Source organism: Pithys albifrons, chromosome 2 (assembly GCF_047495875.1).
Source record: "Pithys albifrons albifrons isolate INPA30051 chromosome 2, PitAlb_v1, whole genome shotgun sequence".
NCBI classification, from domain to species: domain Eukaryota; kingdom Metazoa; phylum Chordata; class Aves; order Passeriformes; family Thamnophilidae; genus Pithys; species Pithys albifrons.
The window spans coordinates 14,799,426-14,826,720 of NC_092459.1; the positions used below are offsets into that span (position 1 = coordinate 14,799,426).

At 40.8% G+C, this 27,295-nt stretch overlaps 1 long non-coding RNA gene across 1 annotated transcript; it reads left to right on the forward strand.

The window, feature by feature from the left end:
• Nucleotides 1–6,786: 6,786 nt before the first annotated feature.
• Nucleotides 6,787–11,855, forward strand: LOC139668277 (uncharacterized). The gene is made up of 3 exons (XR_011697017.1): nt 6,787–7,180; nt 8,108–10,136; nt 11,010–11,855. It is a non-coding gene; the product is annotated as an uncharacterized lncRNA (long non-coding RNA).
• The last annotated feature ends 15,440 nt before the right edge of the window (nt 11,856–27,295 follow it).

The following is a 27,295-nucleotide window of genomic DNA, read 5'->3' on the forward strand; positions in this document are numbered from 1 at the left end:
AAGACCAGCAAACTAAGGCAGACCAAACCAAACCAACATTCCCTTTCTCACGTCTGTTAGAACTGAAGGTCTGCAAGAAGTTGTGTGCCATATGCAGGATGTTAATGTGCGTAATTACTCCCATACCTCCCATTTCTGTGGCATGTCTGCTGCATTTTTGTCCACAGTATCTAAGAAGTTATGCTTCACTTATATTTAGAACAAGTCATAGAATCATAGAAAAGCTTAGGTTGGAAGGGAGCCTGAGGATCATCTCGTTCCAAATCCCATGCCATGGGCAGGGATACATCCACTAGATCGGATTCGTCAGGGCTCCATTCACTCTGAGCTTGAACACGTCCAGGGATGAGGCATCTACAACTTCTCCGGGCGACCTGTTCCAGTGCCTCAACACCCTCACAGTACAGAATTTCCTCCTAATATCTAATCTAAATCTCCCCTGTTTTAGTTTTAAACTACTGCCCTTTTCCTGTCACTGTCTGTAAAAAGTCACTTTACCTCTTTATAAAACCCTTTTTGGTACAGGAATGCTGCTCTCAGGTCTCCCCAGAGTATTCTCTTCTCCAGGCTGAACAGCCCTCAGCCTGTCTTTGTAGAAGAGGTGTTTCAGCCCTCTGATCATGTTTATGGTCTCCTCTGGACCCACAAAGATACCCAAATGTGGAATTAGTCAGTGAGTGCCAGAACTCGGACACGTCTGGGAGAGGAGCAGCAGGAATACACAAATGCTGGCCATTGCACACGCAACAAGAGCATCACTGTCTTGGGTTGAGCTGGCAAAATGCCAAGTGTCCAAGACAGAGAGAAAGGGTTCCCTCCCCCTAACCAACCAGCCAAGGGAAAAAGAGGGAGAGGGAAAAAAACCCTCCAAACTAGGTTTATGCTTAAACTAGCTACATATATTTATACAGAAAAGAGAAAATGAAGAGAAAACTACGATATAACACACAGTTACACAAGTTATGTATTATAAGAAATAATCTCCCACTCCCCAGTTAATACAAAGTCTATTACTCTAGATTCATAAGCATTCTAAAAGACACCCTGCAAGAAAGTATAACAACAAAATATTTCTACTTCCCTGAAACTAAAACAAAATACTATGTAGCGGCAGCAGGAGTAGGGCCCAACAGAGTAGAACTACTGGAGCACGTCCTCTCTGTACTTCAGCCATGGTGGAACTGACTTAACACCTCCCACACACCGGCTCTTACCCCTTCTGAGATGATGTTGTAATATGGTATGGAATACAACACTACTGGCTAGAAGAAGTCAGCTGTTAGCTAGCCCAGCCCAGCTCAAGTCAGCTGACAATTCCAGGCCTAGTCTGAACTTTAAAACCTAAATTTTAGGCCTACCTGGCAAAACCCATAACAAGCACCCAGGTTAGAAACTGACCGAAACTTTTACTGGGCAGTTTGATGGCCACCAGAGATTGGGATTCTTGTTTAAGTGCTTAAAAAACATGTAAGCTCCAAGTATTTTTATGCAGATTCAGAAACTTAGGCTGTTTCCTGGTAGGTAAAACTGTTTTTCTCCAGCTTTGGAGAGCAATCACTCTTTAAGACTGGGAGGTTAGTCCTGACACAGTGCTGGTCCATGGCCAGCAGCCTCTGCCATGCAGTCCTAATTGTGGTCAGCCCAGGGTGAATCCTTGCTTACCTCAACCAGCCCATGCTGGACACCAGGAGTTTGCTAGCACAGGTGAGGGCTGCTCTCTGTCAGTCATCTTCAGTAACAGAAGACATGCCAAAGCCTGTTCCTTTTACTACTATCCCAGCAGATATAGTAATTTGACAAATTACTGATTTAGTAGCTTTAGTAACTTGGACCTGCAAAGATTCTGATACTATAGTCCTCAGAGCATCTGAGGCATTAGACCAGTACAGAAACTTAATTTCAAGCATCTTAATACTTTTGTTAAAGTCAGTGATTTCAGCCCTTAATGAACAATAAATTGTATTTGTAAAATTCAAATGTTTCTTGAAGGACAAAGCTATACTCTTGTCGTCCCACATTTGCATACTTTTTAGTTAAAAAAGAAAATCTGCAAGAGTTTTAGATGAGAGAAATTTACAAGAAATATTATTATTTTATTTCTATATTTTGATTTTATTTTTTGTTTTATTTTTGTTTATTATTTTTCATAGAAATTACCATAGCATTTCAAGCACCTCCTTTCTCATTTTTAATCTCATTTGATTTCATTTTTTTTGTCTAGAGGGGAATAGATGCTAAAATAAAATGTATTCAGTTGCCTAAACATAGACATCCACAGCAGTTAGTCTCCTTAAGGTATCCGAGCTGTCTGCGTGGGGCTGCCAGATATGACACAAGACATTTGGTTGAGTTGTTGATCTGCAGAGTGGCAGCTGGAGGCCTGCAGGGATACCATATGGTGCCTAAAATGGCACTATTCACCCATTTAAGCACTGAGAAGGTTAGAAAGCAGCAGTGCAGCCTCTTCTGGCTGTGTCTACATTAGCAGGTGGCCTGGAACAAGTAGGGGCAATCTGTAGCACAGAGAAGCTGGCACAGATGAGCCAGTGTGTGCCCTCCATGTCAGTGTTTCAGAGATTTATTTCAGACCAGCTCTAATCTGGTCACATTGACTGGTCTCATGTTAGCAGCTGTAGTGCAGTAAGTGTGCCCCTACACCACATCTTTTTGGTTTAGCTTTGTTTGGATGGCGTCCAGTTGACAGATGTCAGGACTGTTCCATGGCACGAAGCAAAGTGTGGTAAGGATGGGAGGTCAGAAGGAAAACTTCAAAAATGCACTCCTTGTCGAAGCTGAAAAGCTAATGTGGATGTATTATGTAGATATAATGTAGAAGCAACACAGATCTCTTGGAAAGGTTTTCTTAGAGCCAAAACAGGCTTTGGGTCCAGTTTCCTCAGTGTTCTGATTGAGGGCTAAGCTGGAACATGCTAGAGCTCCTTTTGGTCTATATTCCCAGGTAACCACAGGACAGGTGGAGGGAAGAGTGGATTTCAGTGCATGCTTGGTCCCATCCTGCCATAGCATGTGGTGCAACCCTGGGGCTCACCCAGTGTTGGGAGTCATGAGTCTGCTGTCAGTTTGGAAGGTGAGGAAGCAACTTGAAAGCATATACCAAACTTCAGCAGTGAACCCTTTTCACTCTGTCCTGGACAGCTGGCGTTTTGCCAGCTCAACCCAGGACAATGGTGTTCAGCCATTCCCATCTCAAAGGTAAAAGTTTGCAAGACAAATTTCCCCAAATCAGATGCTGGGAGGTGACATGCAGGCTCTTTCAGAAGACATGAAATATCTACTCCCATTACAGATACAGTTTCAAAGACATGTTTTTTGCTACTATTGTCTGTAGAGATAACAAGCAGTTTTATATACAAACTGATAATTTATTAACTAGGAATTCACAGTGCTGAGTACATGGAACTAGAACAAGGCAGCTAGAGAGGCCACAGCTAGAGGTTTTCTTCACAGTGCTGTATTTTGAGTCTTTTTGCCATAGCATTACTAGCTTCTAAAAATTTGCCTAAAAATGTACTTGTTGCTTCCACTAACTGTTCATGACATTTTCAGAGGCAGGAGAGTCAGGACACTTGATGGGACTTTGATGGAAAGAAAATGTCTCTCTTCAAGTTCAGGATAAACTAAGACTCCAAGGAGATTTTATTTTTATTTTCATTTTTTATTTTTTCACCACTTTTTCAGTATCAGTTCTCCTGTTACCTTAATTTGAATAATTGAAGAACTTTTGAGTTGTTGCTGCAGGGGGCTACACTTTGATCTTTCAAATGCAAAGCTATGTTCAATAAAATTAAATCAGTTCTTTCGTAAAGCCAAAGATCATCACTGTCTGGCTTAAGTTAACTACACAGATGTAGAGTTTATGCAGTCAGTGCAATATGAATCAAAGCTAGAATACCTTGTCATTTGTGTAAAAATGCACTCTGTTACCAGCTGGCCAGCCACAACCTTTCATTCAGTCATGAAGACAGTGCATGTCATGTACACCAAAGCAGGGGAAATATGAAAAATGCTATGTCTGCATCCTTATTGCTTATGAAAAGAGCAAAATGACCGAAAAGCTGCATTTTAAGCATGTGGCAAGTACAGAATGAGTTCCAGTGGGGCAATTTACTTTTTCTGCCACTCTGCCTCTCCTGAGGCCAGCTGCAACAGTGAAAACTTAGTGCAGGCTGCAGAATTGCTTGAGCTTTTAGTTTTATTTCATGAAAGGCAGGCACAGTTTTTCTTGAGAGGACAACAGACACAACTTTTGCAGAGTTTTCAGACCACCTCCCACAGCTGTAAGTCTCCTGGGCCAGCAACTAAAGCTTTAGTTGGTAATACAAATGCCACACGTCGAGTACTGTGATCAGTTACTAGAAGACATTGAGGTGCCAAAACATGTCCAAAGAAGAGCAATGAAGCTGGTGAACGATCCAGACCACAAATCCTGTGAGGAGTGACTGAGGGAGCTGGAGTTGTTTAGGCTGGAGAAGAGGAGGCTCAGCCCAAATCTAATTACTCTCTACAACTACCTGAAAGGAGGTTGTAGCTAGGTGGAGGTCAGTCTTTCCTCCCAAGTAATAAGCAATCAGACAAGAGGAAATGGCTTCAAGCTGTGCCAATAAAGGTTTGGATTTGGTAATTAGGAAAAATTTCTTCACAGAAAGTTTTTTTCCAGAACTGAAACAGGCTGCCCAGGGCAGTGGTTGAGTCACTATTCCTGTATGTGTTTAAATGACATGTAGATGTTAACACTTGGGAGCATGGTTTAGTGGTAGCTTTGGCAGATCTGCGTTAACCATTGGATTCAATGATCTTAAAGGTCTATTCCAACCAAAAGAATTCTATGATTCTGTGATTCTATGACCATTTCCAACTTTTACTCTGGTATTGGTCAAACTTGAAGAAGATTGGAGCGGTAACTAATGATGCAGCATGCTAATGAGTCTCATCTTCTGATGGAAGCAGATTTTGTTGTATTGACATACAGACAATATTGTGCTGCTGCTGTCTCTGAAGCTTGGTCTGTATCCAGCTGCACATATTCCTTATTCCCAGCCTGTAAGCTTTTGGGGTGAATGCTCTAGTCCATGACTGCAGCAACCAGAACCTTACTTTTCCCTTCTGCATTCTAAAGTGGTGGCAGTCCAAGCTTCAGTCACTCTTGATACCCATCTAGTCCCTCCAAAAAAGAAATCCTCAAGTATCTTAAGAGTATTTTTCATTTTCCTCCAAAATGGGATGCAATGCTTCTGCATCAGGTTGGCAAAAATATCTCTGTGATATTTTTTTAATGTGAAAATTTCATTCACTCTGCAATAATATTTTACTGGAGCTGATTACCTAAGTGAGTCTTTCCTCAAATGAGCTATATAGATGTTCCTTAGTAATGTAGTTTGTGTATAATTTTTGTGTACAATGTATGTGCATTGCTCAAACAAGATGGGTTTTGCTCTGTTTTTTCAAATTCCACATGAGATTTGTTTGGTAAATGTAATATAGGCTAATTTTGCAAAGGGAAACCACTTACAGTTAGCTTTTATTTAGAAGTTCCTAGCTTCCAAACTCTTGTTATGTCTAACTGTGATATTTAAGATCCGAAGCCTTTAACTGAGTCTGACTTCATCTCCCCATGGCACTCAGCTCCACAGCAAAGAGTTCATCTACTTTACAGCTGCCTCTCTTGGAGGATGCATCATCTGTAAAACAACTGCTCTCAAGGTACTGTGAAAAGCCCCTTCTTTTTCTGTGTGGGAGTTTCACTGAACAGACTGCTCAGAAATTATATGAATGTGGGCTCTTCATAGGAAATTAGTACTTAGTTATCTGCAGCTGCAATTCAAAGGAAGCACCTATATGTAGCTTTGCTAGCAATCACCAAAAATAGATTCACTTTCTCAAAGTGTTTGATCTTGTGAAGAAATTGCTTGGTTTTTTTAACAAGGTTTTCCTATCAGTCTGAATCTGTTGGGACAAATTATGTTGCTCATGTAAGTCTTCAGAAGCACTGGATCTACAGGATGGATTATGAGGATGATTTCACAATATTCAGAAGGGACAGGTGTTTCTACCCTATTTTTTTTTCCAGAGCAAAACAAAAGCACAGCTGTGGAACTGTCCTGGGGAAGGGGAGCAGAGTGATCTGGAGCCACTTGTATGCACAAATTCACTAGCCTGACCACAGAACCCTGGGACACTGCCCTTGCCTCAGAAACTTTATCAAACAAGATTGCAGGAGGCTGCAGAAAGCCCTTCAAGGAGGACAAAGTCTTCCAACACAAACAAAATAACCTGGGAATTGCTCTGAGTTTGCAGCCCACAAGGCAGAGGGGAGATCTGAGTTACAGGGGAATCAGCAAGGGCTGTGCAAAACCCCATGACATTATAAAGAGTATGACTGAAAAAATGGGGAGTTTTCAAACAAACGGCAGGCTCAGAGGAATACACACTCCTCTTCTTAAAGGCCACACCACAAAAAACATAGTAAATATTCCATATAAATTAATAATGGAAAAAAATGAAGAAAATGCAAAGAGTAGAGACATTTTTGTTTCAAAACTACATCATCTATGATAGAATCACACTGGTGCAAGATTGAAAGAATGCAGAGATGCAAGGATGCTGGACTGGATGCACACCATCCTGAGCAGTGCACCTGTGTACCTACATGTGGGTATGTGTGCACACGAACTGTGGGAAGGCATAGGGAGTTACATCTGTCTCCAAATATATAGCTTAGTTATATGATGGGTATTTTGTTTCAAATGTCACTTCCCTGTAAGTTTAATGTGCATCCCTAAGGAATGGCAACTGCGGGTCAGCAGATCTCAGAAGTTCACCTGGACTGCTTGTATAGCTCATCAGTGGGAAGAAATGATCCATGCCTAACCTGATCCATGCAAGAGACACTCAAGTGGGTGTAATGATCCACATATGTTGTTTTGCCTCCCTAGCCCTGAATGTATTTAGCATACTTCTAAAACCAATGCATGTGTTACTCAGTCTGCACTGTGATCTGTTAGGAGAGCATGACTTCTCTCACATATGAAAGACAATGTTGGTGTTTTTCTGGTCTTTTCCCCACAGGGTTACAAGAGCAAAAACTCTCTTATTCCCAAAGCAATTTTACCCTGACTCTTACCAGAGAAAAGAGACAAGGGACTGAACCTCTGGAGGCAGAGTAAGGATCTGACCTGTGGTTATGTCTTCTTGGAATGTATTGTGTCAACCTGTTGTACACAGGAAAGGTGTTCCTGTAGCTGTGCTGTCAAGGGTGGTGGATGAGCCCTGGCCAGGCTTTTCACTGAAAGGGTGCCACCAAGGTGAGGTTGTGCTCCTGAGTACATATGAATGGTGGAGAGAAGGATTTAATATGGACATTTTTCTCAGTCTTTCCACTTTGCTACTTTTGTATAATTGCTATAAGAAGTTCCTTGATCAAAGTCTACACTCTGCATGTAAAGTGCAGATACCTCATTCAGATTTCCGACTTCATCTTTGGCAGACAGCAGAAAAATTATATTAATCAATTTATAGAACACTTTAGCAACAGGGATAGGAGAAGTATTCTAGACACAATTAAAACTCTTAAACCAAAATTGCAGCCAAAGAAACTGCTCAAGAAGCTGCTGAACCGCAGATTCTTTTAGATCTCTCCCTGCCTTTACCCAAGATTGTAAATGTTGAATCAGTAAGAAATTCTGCTCCAAGAGTGGTCTGTATCAATAAAAACACAGTGTGCTTGAAATCTTTGCAGGAGGCTTGTTCTCACCATTGATTCACCTCTGTTTGAGGATTTGTTTTTGTTTTGTTCTCTTCCACACAGCTGTACTTACTGAGAGAGACATGAATATATTGTAGATAGTGTTGGATCATATTCCAAGGGCAAAATTGTAGAGGTGAATGATTTTGGTATTTTTCACTGACAGATTAAGGATCAGAAAATAGCTGTGGGATTGGAGGCACTGACATTAGAAGGGGTGAGGAAATGACTGGTAGGAAGGAGGAGTTGAAATATTTCTGTAATCAAACCCTTTGTTCTCATTCCCACTCTGCAGAGAAACAGCTTTTGAGTAAATATCAAATTTTGCTTTACTTTGTTTTGCAGTATCAAGGAGAAAGTAAGCAGGAACATACTAGCACACCACAGGAGAAACAATTCAGGTCCTTTCCTTCCAGCCTGCCACTGGTATGGCCAGCTGTGATAGGGAAAGCCTATAATCCAGTTTCAGTAAATCAAGCACAGCTGGGGCATCAGCAAGTCCATGGTTTGCTTTTGTCCCATGGGACTGGAGTAGTGTTAATATTGCACGCACAGCCTGTGGAGCTGCGGTAAGTCACAGAACTCTGGATCTGGGTCTGAGCTCCCTTAGAGGTCACAGCTGCTTCGGCCTGGGATTTTGGGTTAGCCTCATTACAGATTATCACTCTGAGCTCTGGTATTCTTTCTCAGCATGGAGGTAACAGCATCCACATGGATTTGGAATCTAATATTCAGATGTGGAGAGCCCTGGGCACTAAGCCCTGATCTTTAACAGGAGCTGCGCACATGCTGAGATCTAAGCTGGCAGGTCCTGCATGTTGGTCTGCAGTGAGAAAGTGTTTCACTCTGTTCCAGACAGTGAAAGAGGTTTACAGCCTCAACATATATTCATTTTTACATGCTTCAATAAGAAAAATCAAATATATGAAGCAACAGAGTTGTACAGGAAATACTTCTAGGAATTTTGAAGGACCTCATCTTCTCATATGTTCTATAGCATAAAAGGACATGGAAGGAACAGCATTTCTTTTAGGCAAATAACTGTAATTTCTTTTGTCAAATGCTGACCTTTTTAAGGGCTATCTACCCATCCCAGGCAGAAGCAGGGATCTCAGATTGCATGCTTTTTCTATCACTGGCTTTCTGCCTGTATGCCTGACCTATTGCTATCCCTGGTGATCTGTGAAGAGAGTTGTACAGAATGGAGCGCTGCCTCTTGGCATTACAATCCTCTGTTTTGACCTCTGGGAAAAGGTTTTTTAGAGTGAATTTTGCCTGAGGCAGGCTCCTGTACCATGAAATCCTTCCCTTGCAGGACCATAGGGGCCAAAAGGGGAATGCAGAGAGCTAGGTTCCCCTCTGCAAAGTCCAGGAGGAGGCAGAAGGGAGGGCAGAGCCCTAGCAACCCATGGGAGGTGACTCTGGGTTTTGGCAGGAGCCCTCAGAGATCAACAGACCCTGGGGGTTTCTCTGCAGGGTGGCCAACATCTGACAAAACAATCTGCTGGAAGCCTTGTGGAGGGAACCTCGCAGACTTTCCTGATGCTTGCCCAGATTCCCCCACATAGGGAGAAGATCTGGCATGAGCTATGTGAGCAGCTGGGTTTCCAAATGCACTGTGCCATAAATTCCATCAAAGGGGGAAACACTGTAGATCAAATGGTGGGCTCCAACACACTCATCTCACTCCTTTTGTGTGCCTAAACCAGCTGGGATGCCACTTGATTTCTGTTAGATTTCTTTTCTTTTACTCCTTCTATTAATCCAGTGTATCCAGCACTCTTGTGCATAAAGGGAAATCTGCATCACATTAGATTAACGCTCTCTCTTCAGAAGTGTTTGTTTGCAGCTCTGGAAGCCATCTTTTGAAGTCAGTGTGTGGAGAAAACAGAGCCACAAGAGGGAGCAAGAGTACTAAATCAGGCAGTTTGGGATTTAAGCTTTACATTACAGTGAACGAAACGTATAAAGAGCTGGAAGAACAGGAGGAGTGGCTCAGAAGGTATATGGTTGTATTTAAATGTGGAAACCCCAAAGATAGTTTAAAGCCCATTTTGATACATGTGGTAAGTGGTATTGTGTTTTGTTTTGTTTTTTAGTTCTTGATTTCTCTTTATAGGGAACATTGGCTAAGCTACATAAGCTGCCAAATGGCATAAAGATGTAAGGATGTAGCTATTACCAGTACATTTATACCATCCATCTAAGAGAAAGGGAAAAGTGAAATAATAAAGTGATTAATATGACTCTCAGTTGCACAGAATTTAACACACCACTCTATCCTTACAACAGCACTGTTGAACCAAAGTTTGCCTTTTCTGTCACTGCGCTGTGTGTGCAAATCACCCAAACCCAGATCCTTAAGGACAATCAGGTAACTAATACTCAGAAAAACAGCAGAACTGAAGTACCTAAATAATCCTGTATTTCCTGTATGCCCTATTTGCTCTATGCATCTGAAATGAATATGCAACAACTTCTTCCTCTCATAGAGAAATGGAACATGCTCAATGCACTGAAAAGTGTAAGAAGATTATGTGTTTCAGGGACATGGGGCTCAGGAGCTTTGATTGTTACAACTAACATAAAATAACTAGACTTTTTTAATAATGTTATTTTTTTCAAGCGTATCCTGGGCTGGTTTTCCATCCAGCCATTCAGAAGGCATGCTGCTGAAGGTACAAACTGGGCATTCTAATTGAAAAGTCAAGATCTCCAGAACTCTGCAGTGTAGCACACACAGCATTGATCTGTCTTCCTATTACAGATCTGTCTTTTGTGTCTTCAGAGTTTTATCAGTTTCCTTTATTGTACTGGATTCATTCAGGCTGCAATAATTATGGTTGTGTCAGATTTTTCTATCGCACAATCTTATATTTCAACATGCTATAAAATTTCACTCTTGGCTGAAACCAGACATATGGAGTTGAGAACCTGCTGCTTTTAAAACATTTTTTTAATGCCTTGAAACATTATTTGAACAAAATTGGGCCATTAAGGAAAAGGAGACTTTATAGAACACTCCACAGAACATTGGTTCTAAAGTTGGAATTCCTTTCCTTCCTTCTCCTGATATCTTTCAGGCAACACATAACGGTAGGAGTTGTATGAGTTACTCATGTTAGACATCATGGGATCATTTATGTTAGAAAAGACCACTAAGACCATTGATTTCAACCATTAATCTAAAATAAACAAGTCCACCACTAAAGCATGTTCCCAAGTGTCATATCTACTTGTCTTTTAGATACCTCCAGGAATGGTGACTCCACCACTTCCACAGACAGCCTCTTTGAGCGCTAGAAAACACTTTCTCTGAAGAAATTTTTTCTAATGTCTGATCTAAAGTTTCCTGGCACAACTTGAAGCCATTCCCTCTTGTCTATTGCTTGTTACCTGGAAGAAGAAGCTGACCTCCACCTGCTTACAACCTCCTTTCAGGTAGTTGTAGAGAGTGATAAGATCTTTGCTGAGCCTCCTCCTCTCCAGGATAAACCACTGTCCTAGTTAAGCAGCCCGGACCAGTTTATCACTGTGTGGGTGTGACCAAAGCTGTGTATTCTCCACCCTCTGTCATTTCTCATGAACTGTTAACAATGGGCCATTTGCAGCAGCTGCCCAGGGCACACCTGACCCCTCAGGAGGTAAGCTGGGTTTTAAAGAAGACTGTGAGATAAAAGCTGTGATAACTCCCCTCCAGGGAGTCATTAGCATCTCCACACCCAGCCTGAATGTGTCATGTCTGCTAATGGGCAATCAACGATTCCAAAAATACCCTATGATTCACACAGTTAAATCACCTATTGTGGAACTCCCCACCCTGGGAGAGGTACTGGCTGTTCCCACCTAATCCTGAGGGTTTATAATCTTGGGGTTTGGAGACTTCTGGGACCACTCATCAGATCCAGAGGAGGACCAGAACCTTGACCAGACTGCGACCATCATCTGCACCAACAGTTTTTTTCCCTTCCTTTTACTTTGGACTCAGGGGGACCATGTGGGTCTCAGCACAGGGGTTGACAAACACCATTCAGTTTGTGCCTGAGGGTGCTGGGTTACACTTCTGGGTTTTGTGGGTTAAAACAAATTTCTCTTTGTGCCATTGCATTTATTGTAATATTTTTATTAAATTGTAATTCTGACTTATAATCTCTTTTGCGTTAGGTTCATTTCTCCTGCTGGTTTGCCTTTAAACCAGCGCAACAACCCCAGCTCCCTCAGCCACTCCTCATAAGACTTACTCTCTAGACCCTTTACTATCTTTATTGCCCTTCTCTGGACTCACCCCAGCACCTCAATGTCTTTCTCATAGTGAGGCACCCAGAACTGGACACAGCAGTCAAGATGTGGCCTCACCAGTGCCCCATATAGAGGGACATCACTCCCCTGGTCCTGCTGTGGCTATTGCTGATACCAGCTGGGATGCCATTGGCTTTCTCCACCACCTGGGCACACTGATGGCTCATGTTCAGCTGCTGTCGACACCCAGGTTCTTTTCCACTGGGCAGCTTTCCAGCTACTGTGTCCCAAGCCTGTAGGGCTGCAAGAGGTTGTTTGACCCAAATGCAGGACCCAGCACTCAGCCTTGCTGAATCTCATACAATTGGCCTCAGCCCATCACCTCCATACAGCCTTCCTACTCTCCAGCAGATCAACACATGATCTAGTAAACGGCCTGGAGTTGGACCAAGGGTTGATGATCTCAGAGGTCTTTTCCAACCTAATGGATTCTATGAATTCTATGATTCTATGGTTATAACACTCCCATACAGCTTGGTGTCATCTGCAAACTGACTGCAGGTGCTCTTGATCCCCTTGTTCAGGTCATTGATAAAAAGAGCTCTGTCCCCAAAACTGAGCCTTAGGCAATATCACTAGTGACTGGCCACCATCTGGATGTGAATCCATTCACCACCATTCTCTGGGCCTTTCTAGCCACCCTTTTTTTTTTTTATATATTTCAGTGGTAACATGTTGTCTCCATAGTTTAGGTTATATTGAACTTTAATTTAAAGCAGAGGAAAGATTTACTGTTGCAAAATTAATTATGGGGTGTCAAAAATTACATGTACTGAGTAAGTCCATGCCTCTTTTAAACCATATAAGTAGGGGTATTTATGATGAATGCTGTCTGAAATGTGTCCTTTTAAGACACAACTTTTAGTTTTAGTAATTTTGCCAATTTATTTGATTTGAAATATCCCTTGCAGCATGCTTTCCCTGGGGTTAATACTTTTGAAAAAGCATTAGCAAAATATCCAGGAAAAACATTGCAAAGACAGTGCACTGACTTCCCAGCATGGCATGTAGGAAAAGGTAAGCTGCTTCACCCATTCTAGAAAATTTCAGCAGTCATTTTCCTGAAGGACTCTAGCACTTCCATGGTTTGCATCACAGTTGAAACCGGAGTTATGGGCCACTCATGGTCAGAAACGTGCTGGCAGCATTCACAAGAAAACCAAAACAACAACCTATCAACATGTGGCCAAGTCACAAACCTCTTCACTGCAGTGATGAGCAGCTTGTTAAAGAAACCTGGCAGTTCTGTTGGTAAGCAGGGTCTGGCAGAGCTGAACAGAGCTCTCCCCGCAGCCTCATCACCCATGTCCATCATCAGGCATCAGGCACGATGGCACAGGGCTGCCTCTGCCAGCTCACTGCTGGGCTGTTGGGCAGTTAGTGAAAGAGCACTGTGGCATCAGCCTAAGGATCAAAAAATATTGGAATGACCCCAAAGCAATGAGCTACCTGCTTGTATGTGCACAATGGAGCACCCCTCTATGGAGCCAAAGGGCAGATCTCATCATCTGAGGCTCATCTGCTGATGAATGAGACAGGATTTATCAGCAGCCCGACAAAATGTTTTCTTCTATATTCCCACCTCATGCACTACAGGAGATAGATGGGATTTAGGACACTGATCAAGATGGGGCTTCAGCAATGCCTTGTTTAAAAGGTCTCACCATGGAAAAGGATAGCAGTGAAGGGCTTGCACCCACAGGAAGGCTGGATAGGTCATTAAAGCAGAGAGTGATACACAGTCCTGCCTTCTGACTGTGAAGCCCTATGCCATCCTCAAGGGGGATAACAGCTTCCTCACCAGCCCCTTCAAAGCAACAGTCTGCTGTTAGACCCAATGTGGGACCGATTTTTTCAATTATCTATCAGATTTAAAGTGACCTGCCTGGACAAGGCACTTCAGAGCTGTTCCAGAAGAAGCTGCCTTCTTCCTAAAGTATGCACTTGTCCCCTGCTAGTCACCTCCATCCTTTCCTTTATACAGGCAGATGGGCCAAAGCTGGGAAAGGTCCAGAAGAGCCCAGCACTCCTAGAGGGTCAGGTCACCCTGTGTCCCTGAGCAAGTGGCATAGGTCACTTTTTTCACAGGTTGTGACTAAGTGTGTGTGTTCATTGCTGTAGTGCCTACAAGGGAACATCTGGTGCCTTGCTGGCAGCAGCACTGAGCTTTCAGGGTGACAACCTGAGACAGTGGGAGCTATACTCAGAATAAATAAAGTACTCTACCATGAATAAAACACTGTTTAACAACAGCGTTTGGAAATTCTGGGACATAACTTCTAAAATATAGCAAAAGAGGAGGAGGTTTTGATGTGAATATTTGTGCCTTTTTCCTCATCCATAAGAGGAGAAGAGGAAGATCTATTAATGTTATAAAGATGCTATCGGGACAAATCCATTTGGGAAGAATTCACATACTGCCAAGATGGAGCCATAGACAAATTTGTCATGAAAGGACTAATTTGTTTCCCACAACTGAAGTTTTCTTTAGGGATATTCCACTGAAATTTTATTTTGACAAAAAGACAATAAAAGTGAAACTGTGTCTATATTTTTCAGGACAAAACATACACAATTTTGTCTACAAACTCAAAAAAAAGGGTTTATTTGTTAAAAGAATGGCAACTTTGGTTTACCCAGGAGGGTTTTTTTCCTCAGAGTTAATAAAAAAACTTCTTTTTACTTCAATTTGGATGGAAACAATTTGAGATTCCAGAAGCCTTGTTCAAATGGAAAAAAAAAAAACAAAACAAAACAAACAACCACCAAACCAGGCAACCAATTAATTCTCTAAGAGATCTATTATTTTGAGAAAGATCTAGGAGCTCTTTTTGTCAATGGCTACCTTCAGATTACTACAGTGGGGCTAGAATTCTGTTCTTTGATCTTGCAAATGCACCCCTGACATCAAAGCGTGTGAGGTCCTTAGTAACAGCATTTCTGCTTTCTTATTTGCATAAATCCAGGAAAGAACATAGAATTACAGCTCAGTGTCAGAGATTAACAAGGTACCATGTTTAAGCAAAATGTGATTACTGCTGACCAAAATGGATAAAGGAATACACAGAAATAAATCAAAGCAGAATATAAAATAGTGATAAAAATAAAAGCATAATTCTGACAATTTTTGAGAAATTAGGTTTTATGATTCTTCTTGAGATGAAAATAAGGATTAAGTCAAGTAAATTGAAATGGTATGGGTAAGAGCATCAGACCCAGGTTTTTCCAGAAAGGCAAGAAGCAGCTTGTAGCAGGTTTCATTTCAGTCAGTACTTCAAAATGGTGCAACAAATTTCAGTAAATTATTATGTGAAAAATACATATGACTCTAAGCAGTAAGAATAAAAACAGCTTAGAATGGGCAGTAGTTTGGACAGAGTGATTTTGTTCTGCTATCTTACTCTGTCATATATTGTTTTTTTATTGAAGAGAATACACGTGGTATGAAATAATTTTGCTTGCCACTGAACACAGATCAGACCAAATTCCTTATAAAAATATTTAATATGTTTTCTGAAGGCTTTACTGTTACCAGAATTGGCAAGGGTGCATTATCTAGAGTGCAATCAAATGTCATGCTAGAAAAGTACTAAAGCCTTTTTAATTAAAAACTTTATAAAGCATTAAGTAAAATTATAACTGCTGGTTACTGTAACCTTCTCAGAGGGGTACTTGTGTGTCTGTGTGTGCTTGTGCCTGTGCCTGGGCAAGCAGGGGTACGTGGGTGCGCTGGAGTGCTGTAAAATGAACCCTGTCAAGCAGAGAGGCACGATGTCTGCAGGGGTTCATCTGAGCATGCAGCTATGCATAGGCTCTGGATGGATTCCACTCTTCTGTGCTGCTCAGCTTCCCAGGCTGGCACTCACAGCAAGTGTGGTGAACATGATGAGCACAGCCCTTAAAGATGTGAATTTTGCAATGCATGTGTGATTTAAAAGCTCCCAAGAGGCTGTTCTGCTGGCATGGCGCTATATACCAGTGTGCCTTTGTCCCTCTTGCTGCTGGGATTGACAGAGGAATGGGAAGAAATGGCACACCAGTCACTGGAGCTCCAGGTGTTTGTGAGAGATGGAATCTGAGTCAGGACATCTGAAAGTTGCTCAAGGCACAGTCAGGATATTCCAGCTTGTATGCTCCCCAGCTCCAGCCTCCACACAGGAATATAGAGAACATTTACTACCTCCAGGTTTGCACTGCTCCCACTCATACAAAATTGCTGCCCCTGTTCCCAGCTCAGAAGTAGCAGGAAAGGAAAGTATTTCTATCTATACATTTCTGCTGCTTTTCCTTTCTGCCGCAGTTTTTCCTTCCTTACCCTCTTACCTAGGCTCCCTTCTTTTAAAATTTTGGCCCCTTAAACCTTCCTGTCCCCTTTTCCACTTGTCCCCCCAGCTCAAACACAGGCTGTGCCACCACTCTGCAACCAACAGTAATGCTGAATTTTGCCTTCAAAAACTATGTTAAGTTATAAATATTCTGCTGCTATATTCAGAATTTCCACTTTACATGTGCTTGGCTATTATATTAATAATGAATACCATGTAACTTTCAAAAGTAACCATTGGTCTGTTAATGCTGACAATTCAAGCGTGAGGATGGAGATTTATTCTTTCAAGGCCAAACTGTGGCTTTTCTATGAAACCCACACAAAGGTCTGGATAATGTTCCATTGCCCCAGCAGCAGGCTGCAAGACAAGCTGAGTCACCAAGTGTCCCCTTCGAGCAGCTACTCACAGTAAATTTTAGTGAGATATCTGAGTTCTATTGTTCCCTTGCTTGAGAATTGCATCACAATTTGGCCCTAAGGAAGTTTAAATATTTTGAGAAAGAAATTGCTGGAGGGATCTGTCCTTTTGTTACAAATTCACTGAAACAAACATGTAATGTATCAGTACACGACAATGCACACAGGGGATGGTACTCTGGTGTGTGTGTATTCTAGAAGCAGTGAGATAGAAAAAGTACAACTTGTCATCCTTCTGTTCTTGCACTTATTTGTATAACTTTTATCAGTTTAACAAAATCTTGGCCAGGCTGACTTTATTCAGGTGCCTCATGAACATGCTCCCTCAATGCATTCTTTTCTGCATTATATCAGTACTAAGTGCTTGCAATGAAGCTTTTGCTTCATTTTTTCTTTTCTTATGAAGGTAAGCACAAGATGCCACAATGTTTCCTTTCAAGGTATAAATTAGCAACATTTGAATAGTCATTGGGGCAATACACCAGCAATATTTTTATTCAAAGTAGGAAAAGCTTTTTATTTCAAAGTAGGAAAATTGTTTGTGTCTTGATAAGCAGGACATTGGTCAGCATGTCTCCAGGACAAACTCTGCACAAGAAAATTTGTGAGTTCCAAGCTGATCCAGCCTAGCTTGCAGAGAACAGGCATAAGCCTGAGGAACTGAGACAGAGACTGCATCTGGGTGTTGTAGTTGTTGAAAGATCTGTCTATATCTTGCACTATTTCAAACAAACAGTCACAGTTTAGGAACCTTTGCAAAACCCTAGAGTTAGGGGTTGAAAGTGTCAAATAGTGATTTCTGGAGTGGTAAATGGTGTCTGATAACAGCCAGATGGCGGGATTTCTCCAGCTTCTTATGTCATCTGCTCTCCTCCTGGAAAAAGAATTATTTTGTGTTAGTCTATGAAACATTCTCAGGACTGTGCTGAGAATTTAATAGCAGTTTAGCTTGCAAATGTAGCTCAGACTTGTAGCCTTTCCTGGAGTAGCAGCCTCTGCTCTCCCAAGAGGCTCTTGAGAAATATTTGAAGTGAGCACTTTGGGACACAAAGTATCTGCCAGTTAAACTAATATTGTGTTTGGATTATCCCAAGTAATCTCAATGACCTAATTTAAATCTAGATTTATAAATCTCACATCACTGTCAGGTATTTCAATTAATGAAAAGACCTATGAATTTTATAGAAAATGGAGAGGGACTAGAATGATTAAGTTGAAACATCTATGCAGTCTCTGTCATTAGGGATATCTGAGCACTTCCAAGTCACAGCACCTTTGAGAGCCAGCTGCATTCCACAAACCAGAAGCATATGTCTTGTGTAGATTCAGTTATTTCATTAAGAATTATTATAAGAAACTAACAATATTTGAAGTATTAAGTATTAACCATCTTAATAAATGAAGATAATTTCTGCTTTCTGCTCTGTTGAGACTGCTGCCCATATTGCACTGTTTCATTACAGTAAGCCATCATAGCATCATAAATAAAACAGCAAATCTTCAGCATATGGAAAACACTTCTCAGTTTGACAGAACTGAAACAAGTTCAGTGTTGCAAGCAGTTGTCCCCCAGAGATAAAGGCCATCCTCGGGCCACTCTGGCTGATGCATGCAGAAAGGCAGCACCAACATCTCTGAGCCTCCATGGGATGATAGATTTGCTCACTAGACAGCTGTCTCTTTGGAATTCTCATGACAGCAGGTGAAGTTCATGTACTGGTTGTACTCTAGTCATTGCCTGAGCATCTGAACCATTTCCAAAACAGTTTACCTAGACCTTAGCCGATATGATGCAGATACCTACCTTGGTATAGTCTTTGTGCACTTTTTTAATGTCTTCTCTGGTGAAAGATTGTCTTTTGTAGTACAAAGGCTTTTGAGGAGCTGCATCAGCAGAACCAGCTGTGGTAAATAAAAATGTGAAGTTTGGTACCTGAAGTTGAATTGGAGGCACAAACATATGATGAACACGCTGTCTGATATATGGGGACTTGTTGGGTGCAACACAGTGACAAATTGTTTCCCTCATGCCTAGGAGACATAAGTGATGCACATATAGCATAGTGGTATACTGTTGCTTCTGTTTTCAATGTAGTAAAAATCTGTGAAGGTAACAACTCTTTTTACTTTATTATGCCAGTGCTGGTAAATATTAAAATGACAAAAAGAAATAATGCCTTTACTCTCCATTATCAGTGATTCTTTTTTTTTTCTTTTCACAGGGCCTTATTTCATATTGTGGCAGCATGTCTTTGTACCAGCTTGAAACTTTCTAATCATAGATTACTTAGAATGAGTTTCTAGGCATTATATATATTGAAATACATTATCTGATTAGGAACTGGTATTGTAGGGAGTCTGCAGGCAAAAGCAATGATCATTTTATAAGTATCTGTGAATTTGAGGTTTACCGATTCTGAAGGAGTAAAATGTCCCTTCCATATTACATGAAAAAGATATGAACACTGAAGGTTATGAAATGGGTAGGACTGTATTTCACTGCCTCTAATTTCACACCCTGAATTACCATGTACCGTTGGATTAGTCTTTAATATGAGTCTAAGAATATATTTTGTCATCATTATCTTCATCTCTGTGCCATTACAGAATAGTAACAATATTATTTTTTGTATGATAATTAAGCACAGAGCATGGATGAATTTCTGCATAAGTAATTATATGTTTAGAAGCTGCCTCCTGGTTGCATGATTGGGCTATAACCAACATTGTTATCTATACTTAACCAGTACTCCTGATACTGTCTGATTGTGGAATAAATACCAGCAATGCTCAGAGCAAAAAACAATGTCACTGCCTTCCTGCTCAGTGCTGACTCATCAACCAAGATGTATGATTGCTCCTGTACCATAACTCACCTTTGAGCTTCACACTGCTCATCAAAAAAAGGTTCTGTTCTTTATATACTTTCTGAATGAAATAATAATACTTTTTCTTCCATCTCCCCTCTCCCACATTCCAGAGCAGTATCAACCGGGCAGAAATATTTAGCATATTTCTAGCACAAGGCTGTAATTTTAATTTTTGTCCTGCATGCATGGCTTTAGACAGGTGTTTTGAAATGTAAATAGAAAGCAGTGTGTAGTGTGGGACATAGTACACAAAAACTGCCACAAAAAGACTCCAGCATGATGAGAAGCACAATATTTATCTGTTTAATAGGATGACAGGCTTGTGTAGTGAGCAGAAACTGCTCATTTAAAATCTTTACTACAGTTCCCCAACTAAAATATAAAACACATTCTGAGAAGGCAGGAGGTGGAAGAGCAGAGCTCCAGCATAATGTGGAGGGTAGAACACAGCAGCTCCGCAAAACCCTCTCTGATGTGTATAGGAAGGGTAAGGCAGGCTCTTCAGCAAGGCAGGAGCCAGCAAAGAGCAGCAGGCAATGTCTGCTCTAACAGTCGTGATGTGAGCAGCCAAAAGGCCATGTATGTGTCTTAAATGCGTGTGCACTGAGCAGGTTTCTAAGCAAGTTATCCATTTCCAACATTATGTGCCTGTGGTTAAAGGGATTAGCCAGTGGTAATCCAGTTCTGTAGGAGATTATTCAAAAATAAGAGAAAGCTTCCGCAGTGGATACATTTTTGGCTCTGCTGACTTGGGTGGAGCAATAGGCTGGGTGGGGGAGAGAGAAGGATGAATAACCTCCACTCTCTGTTTATGTCCCCACTAGAGGCCTCTGCACAACTGTCAAAAAAGCTTTTATTGTCAGCATATTTTTAGGTCATTTAGATGACAAAGTGCAGAAACCAGTTAGGCAGCCTTCTACAGAGGGCGAAGCCCTCTGCAAACAGAGCTCCAGACACAAAACAGCCCCTTAGGTAACAAGGATTTGTACCATAGTTCAGTAGCACTCCTAGAATTAGTAGTATATTTGTATTTAAAGCTTGATCATGGCTTCACATCTGATGGGTTATGCGACGTGATCCCATTGCTTTCAGTTATGCTATTTCAGTTGATATTGGTGCAAATGGGGTGAAAAATAAAAACAAGAAAGTGCCATGGTAAACAAATAATATAAACAGCCTATTTAATTTCTATGTATATTACTGTATCTTTTAGCTACTGTTATCTTGAAAGCTACATCTGAGCTATGCCTCATGAGCTCTTTGGCTTCCCATTGCAATAATATTTCAAATAGCTCTTACGTTCAGAAGCTGCTTTTCAGTGCTTCGGCCTTTTCACACTGAACCAGTGCTGTTTTTAATGGCATCAACATTGATATTTGTCCCACAGACCATACTACCATCAAGAGAAAGACTTGAGGAGTTGGCTAATGTCACCAGAAAACCTCAATGGAGTTAGAGCCGCAATTGTGAGGGTCTGGAGTGTTTCACTTGCTGCAGTATGGGAAAAAAGTGCTATCACTCTGCTGCCTCTCTGATGTCCTCCAAGGCACAATCTTATTGAACTTTCCTGGGCAGTGTGAAGAGATTAGCAGAGGATGCATCTGTTACTTCTCCAAGTCATGGAGGTGTCTCCTCAGGTTTTGTAAACCCAAAGAAATTAGGGGACCTCCACCCCGTGAGCCTGCAGCCTGGGCAAGGGTTGGTTTAGTTGTGAAGGACAGCATTTCAACAACTTCTGAGTCATGTTTACAGGACCTTTGCTTTAGGAACAGGAGGGTAAATTCATTGCATTACCTTAGATGTTGGGTTTAACCCTACAAGTGCCGATATTTGTATTATGCATATACTACCAACATTTTTTCAAGATCTACTGCAGCTGAGGTTGCTCTTTGTTTCAGCCTCTCGTTCTCTGTGAATAAACTTAGTTTTTCTTTCCCCATCTCATAACATGAACTTTCTGTGCACTTCTGTTTAGGTAGCTAAAGACTTAACTGCCTGTCTTCTACTATTTTCTTGTAAGAGGCTAAAAAACATTTCATATGAAACCAGAACATATGTGTCTGTATATATACTTTTCCATGTGACAGCTGCAGCTATGCACACCTATGTAAGCCCTGCCAAAATCATAAGAAAAGAAAATACAGAAACACAGTAATGGAAAGAGCCCCAAACAAAACAGTAGGGTAAAAAAAAAATAGAAGTCAGGGTTATATAATTTCATCAAAATCAGAATACAAAGACATATGAGCTGCATCTGGGTCTGTGATGTGACCCTACTCTCCTCCCAGGATTGTACAGCTTTCTCTTCCTCCTGTAGGCAGAGGTCACTGATAATCCTGTTTATGATTTCTGAAGGTCACCTTCATATAAGACCTGCCTTCTTCCTCCAGATTCTCAACATACATTCTCTGAAATTTTCTTAGCAATGCTACCTTTTTAAACAGCATTGCAATATCTCCTCTGGCTACATTCTGCTCCCCAGCACCCTGTTCTAGTCAGACTGGCAGAGATGCTATCATGCTTACTTTCCTCTTCTTTCATTGTAGACTCTTTCAGAAATTACTCTTCAAGCTGAGTTATGCTCCCAGGCTCCTTAAAATATCACAGATTTTCAGCACAAACGAAAGCCCAATATCACTAATGAACAGAGAGCTTTTATCTTGCTTTTTCACTAGGTTCAAGTACTATGGCTCAAACCTTCATAATTACCCCATCATTTTATCTGTGATTGCTTAGTGTGATGATTTCGTGAGCTTTGCTGGGGAAGAGGTAATCTACCCAAGGAACATTTTCAGGCTATCTGGCAGCCTTTCTTTTCAAAAGATGTATTGTTCCTATTGGAGTTTACTATTTCATCCAATTCATCTTAACATTTTGCTGCTTGCATGGTGAGCTCTTAAGGAAAAAAGATGGTGTAGTCTTTTTCCTCTTTATCTCTACCCTCATCTTGTTTGTTGTTAGCCTTGCAAGCAGAGCAATGGCTATCTATATGCCAAAAGAAAAGACAACTGACTTCCTTCTAGGTTTATCTGGCCTACTTCAAGCTAATTTAAAGAAGTAGTCCTGGCAGGCCATATAAATGAGGGTATAAATGGTCATAACCTGTCTAGGCAGACTTTTAAATGTACCTAGCAGATTTAAGAGCACATATCTAATTGTGCCTAAATCACTTATGTTCTTTTATAAAATTCCTTATCTCCAGTGTTCTTCTGCAGTAAAATAATGAGTCTGCATGGACAAAAGGAGGGAGAGAGGTCTTGGACTCTGTTGAATTTCTTTTAAAGGTTATGTTCAAGAGAAAGGAAAATTAAGCCTTGAAAAAGAATAGCAGCTCACAAAGAAAAAAATACCTTTAATCATAAGAATGGTCTCTCCTAGGATGTCCTTTAGGTTTTATTTTTCCATAGCAGCATCTTTTTCTTGCAAACAAAGCATAAATCTTGACTTTAATATCTCTTTTCTGAAGTGATCATGTGCAATTCTTAAGCAAAATATATGAAAAGCTTTATATTCCCATGAGAAGCTGCACCATTTCCCATCTGGAAAACTCTTGCAGCTAGCCTTGAGAAGACAGAACTGTTTTCCCATGGTTTTTCCTTTTAAACTATCTTATGCCAAACTAAAATAGAACTTTTGAATTTTATGACAGACTGGATCTTTTATTTTTAATCATTTCCCCCAGTTTGGAAACATCAGAGAATTTATTGCATTTTATTTTGAGAATGTCAGAAAGTTTCAGTTCAGTAATATTAAAGGATTTCATTTAGACCATGGCAAATCACAGTATAAAATATTAAATACTCTAGATATATTATATAGAGGATGCCATTAATATTTAATCCTTAGGTCAGACAAAAATGCGTGAAAACAATAAAGCCAAATCAATTTATTTTAATATTAGTGAAGATCTTTATGTTATTTAAATGAAACAAAACTGTTTTATTAATTTTGACTTTCTTTTATTGAAAGTTTCAGCTTTGCCAAAATGCCATCTTTAGTCTTAAATATTATCTGCAGTCATGTCTCTCCGTCTCAGAAGGGAAATTATAGAGCTGGTAGCGACACAGAGAAGGTTCAAGCTGCTCAAAGATGTGGAATGGCTACTGCAATCAAGTACAAGTCTGGTAGCAGAAAAGGGGAATGAGGGGAGATCTAGCATCATGATGGTCTGCAAAAAGTGTTTCAGGATAGATTATTCATTTCCTCTTCCAGTGTAAGAGGGAGAAAGACTGGTGGTGGAGTCAAAACAGGCAAGAATATGTTTCCCTGCAGAAATACATATAACCTGGAAGGGTCAAAGATTTACTGAGCAACTGAACAAATTACACAGTGAAAAGCTATGGCAGGCTGCTGGGCATGGAGGTGCTCCCTGTGGTTCAGGAAGCTCCTGGACTGCAAATGCCAGAGGCCAAGGGAGGTTAGCCAAATGTATCCTCACCTGGCTCTCCTTTGGCTGCCTGATGTTCTTAAAGGGCTTTCCAGTATCAAATCCTAAAAACATCCCTGGAAATGGCCTTGACTATAGCTTTCTAAGAACTTCAGTTGCTCGTTACACCTTGTCCCCAAAAGCCAGGAACCTTATGGAACCCAATATCCCTACAAGGTGCTGAGGCTGCAAAAAGCAATTCTTTTACAAATAATCTTGCTTAGAGGTGTGATGCAGAGGGCAAGCTGGTCATGCCAGCTCATTTTCAGTCTGTCATCTCTCAAGCAATGCAGCAAACAAGACGCAGACTTTGGACAGCCTGAAGGGAGGAGCAGAGTGTGGTTAGCCAAGTAGCCACTGGGTGACACTGTTGTCCCACACAGCTACAGTCAAAGGGCTTCATCTGGCACTGTAAATGTGACTCGTAAAAGAGAAGTGCAGATGTGGGGGTTTAAGTGTTTAGTATATTCTCTGTCTTAGTGCAAGGGGCAAATTCATTGCGTTTGCCTTTGTGTATGTCCTCACAATTAAATGCTGGCTTTCATTCCTTGGCGTTTTGGTTAGACAGCCTGATTCAATCTGCATTTAGCCACTACTGCCTGAGTTCTCCAGATTCATAGCAATAAAGAAAATAGTAACTTCATATGTCACACAGGGCGGCTTCACTTACAACATCACTAAGAAGATTAAAAATAAATTGAAGCATATGTCACTTCAAAAGGGGCAAGAAAAGGACATCTGCATTATTTGATGCATTAATGAGAAAGTTCTGCCGATTCTTGATTTGAACTGTATGGGAAATGATGTGATCGGTAAACGTGCAAGTGAAATGTATTTCAAATGAAATTGTTTCTGAAATTTGTATTTAAGCTAAGGGGTGCTTGCATTTTAAACTTTGTCTTCTGATACCTTGTTCATAAATTGAGCTTTACCCTTTTAACTTGAGGAGTCTATAATTAAAAAAAAAAATCAAAGCAATTTAGCTACAAATATCTAAGGCTGCATTTCAGTAGAATAAGCAAGAACAGCTCTCCTGCCTGAGGCAAATCTTATCATCCATGACCATCTGTACAGCTACAAACTAACTACCTCCGGCACTGCATGATTCTGTAGACATTGAGGCATGGACTAGCAAGCTAACATCCATCCAACCTGATTCCCACACCCAGCTCCAAATACTCCCTTGTATACTCTGGTCTGTTTAAACTGAAAAGAAGCATCTTTTCTTTTCTTATGAAACAAATATCCCTCAAAATGCAGAGGTCCATATAATTTTTAGCTTTCCCATCTTTACCATGAGGATGAGGATAAGTAAAGGTCAGTAATGTACAGCTGGATGTTAGAGATGCATGGGCAGAAACCCTCATGAAAAATTCATGAGGAACAATATGAGTTTCTCCACGCCATCTTGGTGCTTCTGGTTTGTACAGCTCAGCCGAGGAAAGCTTCTTTGCTTCTGAAGGAAATACGACTTCCAGGAGGCTAATGTTCTGTTTAATGCATTAGCTTCTCCCCTTGGGACTCAGTCATAAATGCAGCTCAGGCCAAATTGATGAAATATCAGTTAATATGCGAATCTGACAGCTTGGAAGGGACACAGCTGCAGTAAGATAGGACAGTTTGGGGGTGACAGAGAAAAATTTAAATATATGAAGACCAGTATTTGCATATGTGGATTTTTTGAGCGAACACTGACAGCTTATTAATGAAAGTAAGAATAATCAGTCTGTTTTTCCAGAGATAATTTCTCTGGTGTTCATCTTACAGGTGAATTTGACATAGTACAAAAAACCTAAACGTAAACCATAGTCCATTTGTTTTATTGTTGGTATGACATTTATGCAGCATAAAAACTTCAGATATGTCAAATTTTCAGCATAAGTGTATCATGATTTTGTGAAAAATTGGAGTATGGACACTTGCCAGATCCTGAATAAAATGCCTTTTATTTGGTTTACCCTGAAGCCATAGGGAAGAAGGGCCAGTTTCAAAATATTTCTCACATAATTATGTTCACAAACATATTTTAAACTCATGTCAAGAATCCAACAGAAATTTGTCCTAATGTATGAAATAGCCAGTGCAGGTGGCTAAATAACACACACAATCAGAGGTAAAAATGCTTCTAAATGTTCTTAAAAATGCATTTGGTAAAGGCAGTGTGCCTATAATTGACTGATGCTGCGGATCATCATGAGATTCCATGTCAAGTCCTCCCATCAGTCCATGCAATGGTGGCAGGAGTTCAAACCAGTCCTCTGGGTTATACTGGTCCCTTACTGCTGTGGGCGTGTACTAGGGTCTCCGCATGGCTTCCTCAGTGCCTGAGTGGACTTGGAATTAGGAATCCACTAACTGTGCTTCTGCTAAGAGTCTCTGGGGAGTCTGTGACTGTGGGAACATCCCACCCATGGGAAGAACCTGATGCTGAAAGGAGCCCTGCTAAGAGTCCAGTGTCAGGGACTGCTGTGCCTATGTTTGCCATGGGGGGGCTAAGTATGGTTGTGTATTTCTCACTGACTACCTTGTGTGCTTGTATATGTCTCTATCAAGTTATATATTGGCCCAGAAAACAGCAGAGAGCTCTGTATTTTGAGGTTACACCCCACAGATGGAAGCATTTAGGTCTTTTCAGCCTGAATACTACAGGGCCTAAGAGAAGCCAGGAAGAAAACATCCCACATAGAGAAGTGGGAAAATCAGACACATGATTTCTCCTGTCAGTGTTTCACAGATATTATAAAATGGTATGTGAATTTATTGCTAAAGTGTTGGAGAGAAATTGATTGCACTTAGGTTCCAGAGTCCATATTCTAAAAGTTAGCACTTTTTTCATAGAAGATGTAATGAAAAGAAGTAACAATTAGTGAAAAAAGAGGACGGTATGAGGTTTAAACAGAGATTTTAATAATTTCCTTCTTTCAGGTAAATGGAGAAAGGCAAGAAAAAGTCCACTTGTGAAATAAATTTTGTGCTCAAAATTATCTGGGTGTTTTAGTTACTGGATTATGTCTGGAATAACGTAAAGAGTTTTAACATTTTTATATTCAAACCTCTTGCTTGTAATTTTCCCCCTGACATTCCCAAAGTTTAGACACTTAGAAATGAGTGAATAAATTTCCAGCACTAAGGAACCCCTTCTCTTTTTAAACCATCACAAAAAATTATCAGAAATTGCAAGCAAGATTGCACTC